General features: G+C 48.5%; 1 protein-coding gene across 1 annotated transcript in view; it reads right to left on the bottom strand.

The window, feature by feature from the left end:
* LOC138247471 (CD5 antigen-like) overlaps positions 1-15,816 on the bottom strand; it is a 589,710-nt gene that overhangs the window by 220,956 nt on the left and 352,938 nt on the right. The window lies entirely within an intron of this gene.

Here is a 15,816-nt window from a genome sequence, read left to right as displayed (position 1 = left end):
TGCTCATGGCAACAGATGAAGGACAGGAAGAAGAGAGTGCCCCTCTTCCTGATCTCTTCTCTTCCACAGAACAAGATGCTCTAGTGAAAGGTGTAGTCTTGGCAGATTGTCTTACTGCTGAGCAGAAAGACCACTGCATAAATCTCCTGGGTCAGTTTTCTGAACTCATTTCTACTGTGCCAGGCACCACTTCTTGGTGTCAGCACACTATAGATACTGGAGACAGCTTGCCTGTCAAAAGTAAGATCTATAGGCAGCCTGACCATGTCAGGGACTGCATAAAACAAGAGGTTCAGAAAATGCTTGAACTGGGAGTGGTTGAGCACTCTGAAAGTCCATGGGCCTCTACTGTGGTACTTGTACCAAAACCTCATTCCAAAGATAGAAAGAAGGAAATTAGATTTTGTGTAGACTATAGAGGTCTCAACCAGGTAACTAAAACTGATGCTCACCCTATACCCAGTGCAGATGAGCTAATAGATACACTGGCATCTGCCAAGTATCTAAGCACCTTTGATTTGACTGCAGGGTATTGGCAGATCAAGTTATCAGAGGATGCAAAAGCAAAAACTGCATTTTCCACCATTGGAGGGCACTACCAATTCACAGTAATGCCCTTTGGTTTGAAAAATGCATCTGCCGGTTTTCAGAGGTTGGTGAATACAGTCCTGCAAGGGTTGGAGGCTTTTAGTGCAGCATATCTTGATGATATAGCTGTCTTTAGCTCCACCTGGGATGATCACCTGGTCCACCTGTGTAGGAAAGTACCATCTTGCCTGGCATGTTACCCCCATTTTTCACTGTATATATGTTGTTTTAGTTGTATGTGTCACTGGGACCCTGGTAACCCAGGGCCCCAGTGCTCATAAGTGTGCCTGAATGTGTTACCTGTGTAGTGACTAACTGTCTCACTGAGGCTCTGCTAATCAGAACCTCAGTGGTTATGCTCTCTCAGTTCTTTCCAAATTGTCACTGACAGGCTAGTGACCATTTTTACCAATTTACATTGGCTTACTGGAACACCCTTATAATCCCCTAGTATATGGTACTGAGGTACCCAGGGTATTGGGGTTCCAGGAGATCCCTATGGGCTGCAGCATTTCTTTTGCCACCCATAGGGAGCTCTGACAATTCTTACACAGGCCTGCCACTGCAGCCTGAGTGAAATAACGTCCACGTTATTTCACAGCCATTTTACACTGCACTTAAGTAACTTATAGGTCACCTATATGTCTAACCTTTACCTGGTAAAGGTTAGGTGCAAAGTTACTTAGTGTGAGGGCACCCTGGCACTAGCCAAGGTGCCCCCACATTGTTCAGAGCCAATTCACTGAACTTTGTGAGTGCGGGGACACCATTACACGCGTGCACTACATATAGGTCACTACCTATATGTAGCTTCACCATGGTAACTCCGAATATGGCCATGTAACATGTCTATGATCATGGAATTGCCCCCTCTATGCCATCCTGGCATTTTTGGTACAATTCCATGATCCCAGTGGTCTGTAGCACAGACCCTGGTACTGCCAGACTGCCCTTCCTGGGGTTTCACTGCAGCTGCTGCTGCTGCCAACCCCTCAGACAGGCAGCTGCCCTCCTGGGGTCCAGCCAGGCCTGGCCCAGGATGGCAGAACAAAGAACTTCCTCTGAGAGAGGGTGTGACACCCTCTCCCTTTGGAAAATGGTGTGAAGGCAGGGGAGGAGTAGCCTCCCCCAGCCTCTGGAAATGCTTTGTTGGGCACAGATGTGCCCAATTCTGCATAAGCCAGTCTACACCGGTTCAGGGACCCCTTAGCCCCTGCTCTGGCGCGAAACTGGACAAAGGAAAGGGGAGTGACCACTCCCCTGACCTGCACCTCCCCTGGGAGGTGTCCAGAGCTCCTCCAGTGTGCTCCAGACCTCTGCCATCTTGGAAACAGAGGTGCTGCTGGCACACTGGACTGCTCTGAGTGGCCAGTGCCACCAGGTGACGTCAGAGACTCCTTGTGATAGGCTCCTTCAGGTGTTAGTAGCCTTTCCTCTCTCCTAGGTAGCCAAACCCTCTTTTCTGGCTATTTAGGGTCTCTGTCTCTGGGGAAACTTTAGATAACGAATGCATGAGCTCAGCCGAGTTCCTCTGCATCTCCCTCTTCACCTTCTGATAAGGAATCGACCGCTGACCGCGCTGGAAGCCTGCAAACCTGCAACATAGTAGCAAAGACGACTACTGCAACTCTGTAACGCTGATCCTGCCGCCTTCTCGACTGTTTTCCTGCTTGTGCATGCTGTGGGGGTAGTCTGCCTCCTCTCTGCACCAGAAGCTCCGAAGAAATCTCCCGTGGGTCGACGGAATCTTCCCCCTGCAACCGCAGGCACCAAAAAGCTGCATCTCCGGTCCCTTGGGTCTCCTCTCAGCACGACGAGCGAGGTCCCTCGAATCCAGCGACACCGTCCAAGTGACTCCCACAGTCCAGTGACTCTTCAGCCCGAGTTTGGTGGAGGTAAGTCCTTGCCTCACCTCGCTGGGCTGCATTGCTGGGAACCGCGACTTTGCAAGCTACTCCGGCCCCTGTGCACTTCCGGCGGAAATCCTTCGTGCACAGCCAAGCCTGGGTCCACGGCACTCTAACCTGCATTGCACGACTTTCTAAGTTGGTCTCCGGCGACGTGGGACTCCTTTGTGCAACTTCGGCGAGCACCGTTTCACGCATCCTCGTAGTGCCTCTTTCTGGCACTTCTCCGGGTGCTACCTGCTTCAGTGAGGGCTCTTTGTCTTGCTCGACGTCCCCTCTCTCTGCAGGTCCAATTTGCGACCTCCTGGTCCCTCCTGGGCTCCAGCAGCGTCCAAAAACGCCAAACGCACGATTTGCGTGTAGCAAGGCTTGTTGGCGTCCATCCGGCGGGAAAACACTTCTGCACGACTCTCCAAGGCGTGGGGGATCCATCCTCCAAAGGGGAAGTCTCTAGCCCTTGTCGTTCCTGCAGTATTCACAGTTCTTTAGCCTAGTAAGAGCTTCTTTGCACCAACCGCTGGCATTTCTTGGGCATCTGCCCATCTCCGAGCTGCTTGTGACTTTTGGACTTTGTCCCCTTGTTCCACAGGTACCCTCAGTCAGGAATCCATCGTTGTTGCATTGCTGATTTGTGTTTTCCTTGCAGTTTCCCTCTAACACGACTATTTTGTCCTTAGGGGAACTTTGGTGCACTTTGCACTCACTTTTCAGGGTCTTGGGGAGGGTTATTTTGCTAACTCTCACTATTTTCTAATAGTCCCAGCGACCCTCTACAAGGTCACATAGGTTTGGGGTCCATTCGTGGTTCGCATTCCACTTCTAGAGTATATGGTTTGTGTTGCCCCTATCCCTATGTTTCCCCATTGCATCCTATTGTAACTATACATTGTTTGCACTGTTTTCTAAGACTATACTGCATATTTTTGCTATTGTGTATATATATCTTGTGTATATTTCCTATCCTCTCACTGAGGGTACACTCTAAGATACTTTGGCATATTGTCATAAAAATAAAGTACCTTTATTTTTAGTATAACTGTGTATTGTGTTTTCTTATGATATTGTGCATATGACACTAAGTGGTACTGTAGTAGCTTCACACGTCTCCTAGTTCAGCCTAAGCTGCTCTGCTAAGCTACCATTATCTATCAGCCTAAGCTGCTAGACACCCTATACACTAATAAGGGATAACTGGGCCTGGTGCAAGGTGCAAGTACCCCTTGGTACTCACTACAAGCCAGTCCAGCCTCCTACATTGGTTGTGCAGCGGTGGGATAAGTGCTTTGAGACTACTTACCACTCTTGTCATTGTACTTTTCATAAGAGAAAAATATACAAAACAAGGTCAGTGTATATACACATAGCCAAAAAGTTTTGCATTTCCTCTTTTCACTCTTTTCTAAGTGCTGAAAAGTACTTCTAAACTTTCAAAAAGTTCTTAAAAGTTTAAAAAGTTTTTTCTGTCTTTCCAAAAAGTTCTGAAAACTTTTTTCTCTTTGTCTATCACTTTAACTCTCTCTAAAAATGTCTGGCACAGGCCAAAAAGTTGAACTGTCCAAACTTGCATATGATCACCTTAGCTGGAAAGGAGCAAGGAGTCTCTGCATAGAGAGAGGTTTGAGTGTAGGGAAGAATCCTTCCTTAGAACTGTTAATTAATATGCTTAGAGTACAGGATAAGGCCATAAGTGCCCAATCTGTAGAAAAAGTAGCTAATGGTTCTCAATCTGATCCAGGGACTCCCCCAGGAAAAGGTTCAGGAAAGAAACTTCTCTGCCTGCCCATTACTAGACAGTCTAGCATAGTTGGTACAGAGGTTGAATCACATCATGCTGATGATGTGCTCTCACATTATGCTGGTAGCCAAGCTGTTAGGGTGCCCTCTGTAAGGGACAGGTCTCCTTCTGTTCATTCCCATCATACCTCTGTATCTAGAAATGTCCCTCCCACCCACCCTGATGACAGATTGTTAGAAAGGGAGCTCAATAGATTGAGAGTGGAACAAACCAGACTGAAGCTCAAGAAGCAACAGCTGGATTTGGATAGACAGTCTTTAGAAGTAGAGAGGGAAAGACAGAAGTTGGGGTTAGATACCCATGGTGGCAGCAGCAGTATTCCCCATAGTCATCCTGCAAAAGAGCATGATTCCAGGAATCTGCACAAGATAGTTCCCCCTTATAAGGAGGGGGATGACATTAACAAGTGGTTTGCTGCACTTGAGAGGGCCTGTGCTGTACAGGATGTCCCTCAAAAGCAGTGGGCTGCTATCCTATGGCTATCATTTACTGGAAAAGGTAGGGATAGGCTCCTTACTGTAAAAGAAAATGATGCTAACAATTTCCAAGTTCTTAAGAATGCACTCCTGGATGGTTATGGCTTAACCAGTGAACAGTACAGGATAAAGTTCAGAGATACCAAAAAGGAGTCTTCACAAGACTGGGTTGATTTCATTGACCAGGCAGTGAAGGCCTTGGAGGGGTGGTTACATGGCAGTAAAGTTACTGATTATGACAGCCTGTATAACTTGATCCTGAGAGAGCATATTCTTAATAATTGTGTGTCTGATTTGTTGCACCAGTACTTGGTGGACTCTGATCTGACCTCTCCCCAAGAATTGGGAAAGAAGGCAGACAAATGGGTCAGAACAAGAGTGAACAGAAAAGTTCATACAGGGGGTGACAAAGATGGCAACAAAAAGAAGGATGGTAAGTCTTCTGACAAGGGTGGGGACAAATCTAAAAATGAGTCTTCATCAGGCCCACAAAAACACTCTGGTGGGGGTGGTGGGCCCAAATCCTCCTTTAATCAGAACAAGGAAAAGAAACCATGGTGCTATTTATGTAAAATAAAAGGCAATTGGACAACAGATCCCAGTTGTCCAAAGAAAGGCACCACAGCTCCTACCACTACAACCCCTACTGCTAAACCTAGTGTCCCTACTAATAGCAGTGGTGGTGGGAGCAAAACTACTAATAGCCAATCCAAGGGAGTAGCTGGGCTCACTTTTGGTAATTTAGTTGGGGTTGGTCCGATTAGGGAGAACACAGAGGCTACTTTAGTCTCTGAAGGGGCTATTGACTTAGCCACTTTGGTTGCTTGCCCCCATAACTTGGAGAAGTACAAGCAACTAACCCTAATAAATGGTGTTGAGGTCCAGGCCTACAGGGACACAGGTGCCAGTGTCACAATGGTGATTGAGAAACTGGTGCACCCTGAACAACACATACTTGGACACCAGTACCAAGTAACCGATGCTCACAACATAACACAAAGCCACCCCATGGCTGTTGTAAATCTCAACTGGGGGGGGGTATCTGGTCCAAAGAAAGTTGTGGTAGCTTCAGATTTACCTGTAGACTGTCTATTAGGGAATGATTTGGAGACATCAGCTTGGTCAGATGTGGAGTTGGAGGCCCATGCAGCAATGCTGGGCATCCCAGGGCATATTTTTGCTTTGACAAGGGCTCAGGCCAAAAAGCAAAAAGGACAGGGAAGCTTGGATCCTGGAACAATGGACCAAGTGCTCCCTAAAGCTAGGGCTAGTAGAAGCAAACCACTTCCTACTATCCCTCCCTCTACAGTGGATTCTACTTCTGAGGAAGAAGAATTCCCTCCCTGTGCAAAACCTACACCAGAGGAGCTGGAAGCAGACACTGCTGAGCTTTTGGGTGAAGGGGGGCCTGCCAGAGAGGAGCTGAGTGTGGCACAGCAAACCTGTCCCACATTAGAGGGTCTCAGACAGCAAGCTGTCAAACAGGATAATGGGGATGTCAGTGACTCACACAGAGTTTACTGGGAGGACAACCTCTTGTACACTGAGCATAGGGATCCTAAACCTGGAGCTGCCAGGAGATTAGTGATTCCTCAGGAGTACAGAAAGTTCCTCCTAACACTGGCACATGACATTCCCTTAGCTGGGCACCTGGGTCAAATGAAAACTTGGGACAGATTGGTACCACTGTTTCATTGGCCTAGGATGTAAGAGGACACAAAAGAATTTTGTAAGTCCTGTGAAACCTGTCAAGCCAGTGGCAAGACAGGTGGCACTCCAAAGGCACCCCTTATCCCACTGCCTGTGGTTGGGGTTCCCTTTGAAAGGGTAGGGGTTGACATAGTTGGCCCCCTTGACCCTCCTACTGCTTCAGGCAATAGGTTTATCTTAGTGGTAGTGGACCATGCCACAAGATATCCTGAAGCTATTCCTTTAAGGACCACTACAGCTCCTGCAGTGGCAAAGGCCCTCCTGGGAATATTTTCCAGGGTGGGCTTCCCAAAGGAAGTAGTATCAGACAGGGGAAGCAATTTCATGTCTGCATACTTAAAGGCCATGTGGAAGGAGTGTGGTGTAACTTACAAGTTCACAACACCCTATCATCCACAAACAAATGGACTGGTGGAGAGATTTAATAAAACTCTCAAAGGCATGATTATGGGACTCCCTGAAAAACTCCGCAGGAGATGGGATATCCTTCTACCATGCCTCCTTTTTGCCTACAGGGAGGTACCCCAGAAAGGAGTGGGCTTCAGCCCCTTTGAACTTCTTTTTGGACACCCTGTTAGGGGTCCACTCACACTTGTAAAGGAGGGTTGGGAACAACCTTTAAAAGCTCCTAAGCAGGATATTGTGGACTATGTACTTGGCCTCAGATCAAGGATGGCTGAGTACATGAAAAAGGCCAGTAAAAACCTTCAGGCCAGCCAAGAGCTCCAGAAGCAATGGCATGATCAGAAGGCTGTTTTGGTTCAGTACCAACCAGGGCAGAAAGTGTGGGTCTTGGAGCCTGTGGCCCCAAGAGCACTCCAAGATAAATGGAGTGGACCCCACACAATTGTTGAAAAGAAGGGTGAAGTCACCTACTTGGTTGACTTAGGCACTGCCAGGAGTCCCCTTAGGGTGCTCCATGTCAACCGCCTGAAACCCTACTATGACAGGGCTGATCTCACCCTGCTCATGGCAACAGATGAGGGACAGGAAGAAGACAGTGATCCTCTACCTGATCTCTTCTCTTCCACAGAACAAGATGCTCTTGTGGAAGGTGTAGTTTTGGCTGATTGTCTTACTGCTGAGCAGAAAGATAATTGCATAAATCTCCTAGGACAATTTTCAGAACTCTTCTCCATTGTGCCAGGCACCACTTCTTGGTGTGAGCACACTATAGATACTGGAGACAGTTTACCTGTCAAAAGTAAGATCTATAGGCAGCCTGACCATGTCAGGGACTGCATAAAGCAAGAAGTTCAGAAGATGTTGGAACTAGGAGTAGTTGAGCACTCTGACAGTCCATGGGCTTCTCCTGTGGTACTGGTACCAAAACCCAATTCTAAAGATGGAAAGAAGGAAATGAGGTTTTGTGTAGACTATAGAGGTCTCAACTTGGTAACCAAAACTGATGCTCACCCTATACCCAGGGCAGATGAGCTAATAGATACACTGGCATCTGCCAAGTATCTAAGCACTTTTGATTTGACTGCAGGGTATTGGCAGATCAAAATGTCAGAAGAGGCTAAACCTAAGACTGCATTTTCTACCATTGGAGGACATTACCAGTTTACGGTAATGCCTTTTGGTTTGAAAAATGCACCTGCCACTTTTCAGAGGTTGGTGAACACAGTCCTGCAAGGGCTGGAAGCTTTCAGTGCAGCATATTTGGATGATATAGCTGTCTTTAGCTCCAGCTGGGATGATCACCTGGTCCACCTTTGGAAAGTTTTGGAGGCCCTGCAAAAGGCAGGCCTCACTATCAAGGCTTCAAAGTGCCAGATAGGGCAGGGTAAGGTGGTTTATCTGGGACACCTTGTTGGTGGGGAACAGATTGCACCACTTCAGGGGAAAATCCAAACTATCATTGATTGGATTCCCCCTACCACTCAGACTCAGGTGAGAGCCTTCCTAGGCCTCACTGGGTATTACAGGAGGTTCATTAAGAACTATGGCTCCATTGCAGCCCCTCTTAATGACCTCACATCAAAGAAAATGCCTAAAAAGGTATTATGGACAGCAAACTGTCAGAAAGCTTTTGAGGAGCTGAAGCAGGCCATGTGCTCTGCACCTGTCCTGAAAAGCCCTTGTTACTCTAAAAAATTCTATGTCCAAACTGATGCATCTGAATTAGGAGTAGGGGTAGTCCTATCACAACTTAATTCTGAGGGCCAGGATCAACCTGTTGCTTTTATTAGTAGAAGGTTGACCCCTAGAGAAAAGCGTTGGTCTGCCATAGAGAGGGAGGCCTTTGATGTGGTCTGGGCTCTGAAGAAGTTGAGGCCATACCTGTTTGGCACTCACTTCATTGTTCAGACAGACCACAAACCTCTACTTTGGCTAAAACAAATGAAAGGTGAAAATCCTAAATTGTTGAGGTGGTCCATATCCCTACAGGGAATGGACTATACAGTGGAACATAGACCTGGGAGTAGCCACTCCAATGCAGATGGACTCTCCAGATATTTCCACTTAGACAATGAAGACTCATCAGGTAATGGCTAGTCTTATTGTCCTTCGTTTGGGGGGGGGTTGTGTAGGAAAGTACCATCTTGCCTGGCATGTTACCCCCATTTTTCACTGTATATATGTTGTTTTAGTTGTATGTGTCACTGGGACCCTGGTAACCCAGGGCCCCAGTGCTCATAAGTGTGCCTGAATGTGTTACCTGTGTAGTGACTAACTGTCTCACTGAGGCTCTGCTAATCAGAACCTCAGTGGTTATGCTCTCTCAGTTCTTTCCAAATTGTCACTGACAGGCTAGAGACCATTTTTACCAATTTACATTGGCTTACTGGAACACCCTTATAATCCCCTAGTATATGGTACTGAGGTACCCAGGGTATTGGGGTTCCAGGAGATCCCTATGGGCTGCAGCATTTCTTTTGCCACCCATAGGGAGCTCTGACAATTCTTACACAGGCCTGCCACTGCAGCCTGAGTGAAATAACGTCCACGTTATTTCACAGCCATTTTACACTGCACTTAAGTAACTTATAGGTCACCTATATGTCTAACCTTTACCTGGTAAAGGTTAGGTGCAAAGTTACTTAGTGTGAGGGCACCCTGGCACTAGCCAAGGTGCCCCCACATTGTTCAGAGCCAATTCACTGAACTTTGTGAGTGCGGGGACACCATTACACGCGTGCACTACATATAGGTCACTACCTATATGTAGCTTCACCATGGTAACTCCGAATATGGCCATGTAACATGTCTATGATCATGGAATTGCCCCCTCTATGCCATCCTGGCATTTTTGGTACAATTCCATGATCCCAGTGGTCTGTAGCACAGACCCTGGTACTGCCAGACTGCCCTTCCTGGGGTTTCACTGCAGCTGCTGCTGCTGCCAACCCCTCAGACAGGCAGCTGCCCTCCTGGGGTCCAGCCAGGCCTGGCCCAGGATGGCAGAACAAAGAACTTCCTCTGAGAGAGGGTGTGACACCCTCTCCCTTTGGAAAATGGTGTGAAGGCAGGGGAGGAGTAGCCTCCCCCAGCCTCTGGAAATGCTTTGTTGGGCACAGATGTGCCCAATTCTGCATAAGCCAGTCTACACCGGTTCAGGGACCCCTTAGCCCCTGCTCTGGCGCGAAACTGGACAAAGGAAAGGGGAGTGACCACTCCCCTGACCTGCACCTCCCCTGGGAGGTGTCCAGAGCTCCTCCAGTGTGCTCCAGACCTCTGCCATCTTGGAAACAGAGGTGCTGCTGGCACACTGGACTGCTCTGAGTGGCCAGTGCCACCAGGTGACGTCAGAGACTCCTTGTGATAGGCTCCTTCAGGTGTTAGTAGCCTTTCCTCTCTCCTAGGTAGCCAAACCCTCTTTTCTGGCTATTTAGGGTCTCTGTCTCTGGGGAAACTTTAGATAACGAATGCATGAGCTCAGCCGAGTTCCTCTGCATCTCCCTCTTCACCTTCTGATAAGGAATCGACCGCTGACCGCGCTGGAAGCCTGCAAACCTGCAACATAGTAGCAAAGACGACTACTGCAACTCTGTAACGCTGATCCTGCCGCCTTCTCGACTGTTTTCCTGCTTGTGCATGCTGTGGGGGTAGTCTGCCTCCTCTCTGCACCAGAAGCTCCGAAGAAATCTCCCGTGGGTCGACGGAATCTTCCCCCTGCAACCGCAGGCACCAAAAAGCTGCATCTCCGGTCCCTTGGGTCTCCTCTCAGCACGACGAGCGAGGTCCCTCAAATCCAGCGACACCGTCCAAGTGACTCACACAGTCCAGTGACTCTTCAGCCCGAGTTTGGTGGAGGTAAGTCCTTGCCTCACCTCGCTGGGCTGCATTGCTGGGAACCGCGACTTTGCAAGCTACTCCGGCCCCTGTGCACTTCCGGCGGAAATCCTTCATGCACAGCCAAGCCTGGGTCCACGGCACTCTAACCTGCATTGCACGACTTTCTAAGTTGGTCTCCGGCGACGTGGGACTCCTTTGTGCAACTTCGGCGAGCACCGTTTCACGCATCCTCGTAGTGCCTCTTTCTGGCACTTCTCCGGGTGCTACCTGCTTCAGTGAGGGCTCTTTGTCTTGCTCGACGTCCCCTCTCTCTGCAGGTCCAATTTGCGACCTCCTGGTCCCTCCTGGGCCCCAGCAGCGTCCAAAAACGCCAAACGCACGATTTGCGTGTAGCAAGGCTTGTTGGCGTCCATCCGGCGGGAAAACACTTCTGCACGACTCTCCAAGGCGTGGGGGATCCATCCTCCAAAGGGGAAGTCTCTAGCCCTTGTCGTTCCTGCAGTATTCACAGTTCTTTAGCCTAGTAAGAGCTTCTTTGCACCAACCGCTGGCATTTCTTGGGCATCTGCCCATCTCCGAGCTGCTTGTGACTTTTGGACTTGGTCCCCTTGTTCCACAGGTACCCTCAGTCAGGAATCCATCGTTGTTGCATTGCTGATTTGTGTTTTCCTTGCAGTTTCCCTCTAACACGACTATTTTGTCCTTAGGGGAACTTTGGTGCACTTTGCACTCACTTTTCAGGGTCTTGGGGAGGGTTATTTTGCTAACTCTCACTATTTTCTAATAGTCCCAGCGACCCTCTACAAGGTCACATAGGTTTGGGGTCCATTCGTGGTTCGCATTCCACTTCTAGAGTATATGGTTTGTGTTGCCCCTATCCCTATGTTTCCCCATTGCATCCTATTGTAACTATACATTGTTTGCACTGTTTTCTAAGATTATACTGCATATTTTTGCTATTGTGTATATATATCTTGTGTATATTTCCTATCCTCTCACTGAGGGTACACTCTAAGATACTTTGGCATATTGTCATAAAAATAAAGTACCTTTATTTTTAGTATAACTGTGTATTGTGTTTTCTTATGATATTGTGCATATGACACTAAGTGGTACTGTAGTAGCTTCACACGTCTCCTAGTTCAGCCTAAGCTGCTCTGCTAAGCTACCATTATCTATCAGCCTAAGCTGCTAGACACCCTATACACTAATAAGGGATAACTGGGCCTGGTGCAAGGTGCAAGTACCCCTTGGTACTCACTACAAGCCAGTCCAGCCTCCTACAACCTGTGGAAAGTTTTGGAGGCCCTGCAGAAGGCAGGCCTCACTATCAAGGCTTCAAAGTGCCAGATAGGGCAGGGGAAAGTGGTTTATCTGGGACACCTGGTAGGTGGAGAACAGATTGCACCACTTCAGGGGAAAATCCAAACTATTATAGATTGGGTTCCCCCTAGAACTCAGACTCAGGTGAGAGCCTTCTTAGGCCTCACTGGGTACTACAGGAGGTTCATAAAGAACTATGGCTCCATTGCAGCCCCTCTTAATGACCTCACATCTAAAAAAATGCCTAAAAAGGTATTATGGACAGCAAACTGTCAGAAATCTTTTGAGGAGCTGAAGCAGGCCATGTGCTCTGCACCTGTCCTGAAAAGCCCCTGTTACTCCAAAAAATAAAATTCAGTGTCCAAACTGATGCATCTGAATTAGGGGTAGGGGCAGTCTCATCACAACTTAATTCTGAGGGCCAGGATCAACCTGTTGCTTTTATCAGCAGGAGGTTGACCCCTAGAGAAAAGCGTTGGTCTGCCATAGAGAGGGAGGCTTTTGCTGTGGTCTGGGCACTGAAGAAGATGAGGCCATACCTGTTTGGCACTCACTTCATTGTTCAGACAGACCATAAACCTCTACTTTGGCTAAAACAAATGAAAGGTGAAAACCCTAAATTGTTGAGGTGGTCCATATCCCTACAGGGAATGGACTATACAGTGGAACATAGACCTGGGAGTACCCACTCCAATGCAGATGGACTCTCCAGATATTTCCACTTAGACAATGAAGACTCATCAGGTCATGGCTAGTCTTATTGTCCTTCGTTTGGGGGGGGGGGGCTTGTGTAGGAAAGTAACATCTTGCCTGGCATGTTACCCCCATATTTCACTGTATATATGTTCTTTTAGTTGTGTGTGTCACTGGGACCCTGCCAGCCAGTGCCCCAGTGCTCATAAGTGTGCCCTGTATGTGTTACCTGTGTTATGGCTAACTGTCTCACTGAGGCTCTGCTATTCAGAACCTCAGTGGTTATGCTCTCTCATTTCTTTCCAAATTGTCACTAACAGACTAGTGACCAATTTCACCAATTTACATTGGCATACTGGAACACCCTTATAATTCCCTAGTATATGGTACTGAGGTACCCAGGGTATTGGGGTTCCAGGAGATCCCTATGGGCTGCAGCATTTCTTGTGCCACCCATAGGGAGATCTGACAATTCTTACACAGGCCTGCCAGTGCAGCCTGAGTGAAATAACGTCCACGTTATTTCACAGCCATTTACCACTGCACTTAAGTAACTTATAAGTCACCTATATGTCTAACCTTTACCTGGTAAAGGTTGGGTGCTAAGTTACTTAGTGTGTGGGCACCCTGGCACTAGCCAAGGTGCCCCCACATTGTTCAGGGCAAATTCCCCGGACTTTGTGAGTGCGGGGACACCATTACACGCGTGCACTATACATATGTCACAACATATGGATAGCGTCACAATGGTAACTCCGAACATAGCCATGTAACATGTCTAAGATCATGGAATTGTCACCCCAATGCCATTCTGGCATTGGGGAGACAATTCCATGATCCCCCGAGTCTCTAGCTCAGACCCGTGTACTGCCAAACTACCTTTCCCGGGGTTTCACTGCAGCTGCTGCTGCTGCCAACCCCTCAGACAGGTTTCTGCCCTCCTGGGGTCCAGCCAGGCTTGGCCCAGGAAGGCAGAACAAAGGACTTGCTAAGAGAGAGGGTGTTGCACCCTCTCCCTTTGGAAAAAGGTGTCAGGGCTGGGGAGGAGTAGCCTCCCCCAGCCTCTGGAAATGCTTTGATGGGCACAGATGGTGCCCATCTCTGCATAAGCCAGTCTACACCAGTTCAGGGGTCCTCCAGCCCTGCTCTGGTGCGAACCTGGACAAAGGAAAGGGGAGTGACCACTCCCCTGACCTGCACCTCCTAGGGGAGGTGCCCAGAGCTCCTCCAGTGTGCTCCAGACCTCTGCCATCTTGGAAACAGAGGTGCTGCTGGCACACTGGACTGCTCTGAGTGGCCAGTGCCAGCAGGTGACGTCAGAGACTCCTTCTGATAGGCTCTTACCTGTGTTGCTAGTCTATCCTCCTTCCTAGGTAGCCAAACCTCCTTTTCTGGCTATTTAGGGTCTCTGCTTTGGGGAATTCTTTAGATAACGAATTCAAGAGCTCATCAGAGTTCCTCTGCATACCTCTCTTCACCTTCTTCCAAAGGATCGACCTCTGACTGCTCAGGATGCCTGCAAAACCGCAACAAAGTAGCAAAGACGACTACTGCAACCTTGTATCGCTGATCCTGACGCTTTCTCGCCTGTTTCCTGGTGGTGCATGCTCTGGGGGTAGCCTGCCTCCTTTCTGCACCAGGAGCTCTGAAGAAATCTCCAGTGGGACGATGGAATCTTCCCCCTGGAACCGCAGGCAATAAAAGACTGCATCACCGGTCCTCTGGGTCCCCTCTCAGCACGACGAACGTGGTCCCTGGAACTCAGCAACTCTGTCCAAGTGACTCCCACAGTCCAGTGACTCTTCAGTCCAAGTTTGGTGGAGGTAAGTCCTTGCCTCCCCACGCTAGACTGCATTGCTGGGTACCGCATGATTTGCAGCTGCTCTGGCTCCTGTGCACTCTTCCAGGATTTCCTTCATGCACAGCCAAGCCTTGGTCCCCGACACTCTAACCTGCAGTGCACAACCTTCTGAGTTGGCCTCCGGCGTCGTGGGACTCCCTTTTGTGTCTTCGGGTGAGCTCCGGGTCACTCGGCTTCCAAGTGACTGTTCCGGTACTTCTGCGGGTGCTGCCTGCTTCTGTGAGGGCTCCCTGACTTGTGGGGCACCCCTTCTGTCTCCTCATCCAAGTGGCGACATCCTAGTCCCTTCTGGGCCACAGCAGCATCCAAAAACCCTAACTGCGACCCTTGCAGCTAGCAAGGCTTGTTTGCAGTCTTTCTGCGTGGGAATACCTCTGCAAGTTTCTTCACGACGTGGGACATTCATCCTCCAAAGGGGAAGTTTCTAGCCCTCTTCGTTCTTGCAGAATCTACAGCTTCTACCATCCAGTGGCAGCTTCTTTGCACCCTCAGCTGGCATTTTCTGGGCATCTGCCCACTCTCGACTTTGTCGCAACTCTTGGACTTGGTCCCCTTGTTCCGCAGGTACTCTCGTCCGGAAATCCACTTTGGTTGCATTGGTGGTGTTTGTCTTCCTTGCAGAATTCCCCCATCACGACTTCTGTGCTCTCTGGGGAATATAGGTGCCCTTTACACCTACTTTTCAGGGTCTTGGGGTGGGCTATTTTTCTAACCCTCACTGTTTTCTTACAGCCCCAGCGACCCTCTACAAGCTCACATAGGTTTGTGGTCCATTCGTGGTTCGCATTCCACTTTTGGAGTATATGGTTTGTGTTGCCCCTATACCTATGTGCTCCTATTGCAATCTACTGTAATTCTACATTGCTTGCATTACTTCCTTTTGCTATTACTGCATATTTTTGGTATTGTGTACATATATCTTGTGTATATTTGGCATGCTCATACTGAGGGTACTCACTGAGATACTTTTGGCATATTGTCATAAAAATAAAGTACCTTTATTTTTAGCACTTCTGTGTATTGTGTTTTCTTATGATATTGCGCATATGACACCAGTGGTATAGTAGGAGCTTTGCATGTCTCCTAGTTCAGCCTAAGCTGCTAGAAACACCTCTTCTACACTAATAAGGGATAACTGGACCTGGTACAGAGTGTAAGTACCCCTTGGTACCCACTACAAGCCAGGCCAGCCTCCTACAAACACCCTAGAAATGGATTTGA

This window comes from Pleurodeles waltl, chromosome 7 (assembly GCF_031143425.1).
Source record: "Pleurodeles waltl isolate 20211129_DDA chromosome 7, aPleWal1.hap1.20221129, whole genome shotgun sequence".
Classification (NCBI taxonomy): domain Eukaryota; kingdom Metazoa; phylum Chordata; class Amphibia; order Caudata; family Salamandridae; genus Pleurodeles; species Pleurodeles waltl.
This window is presented reverse-complemented; position numbering and strand designations above follow the sequence as displayed.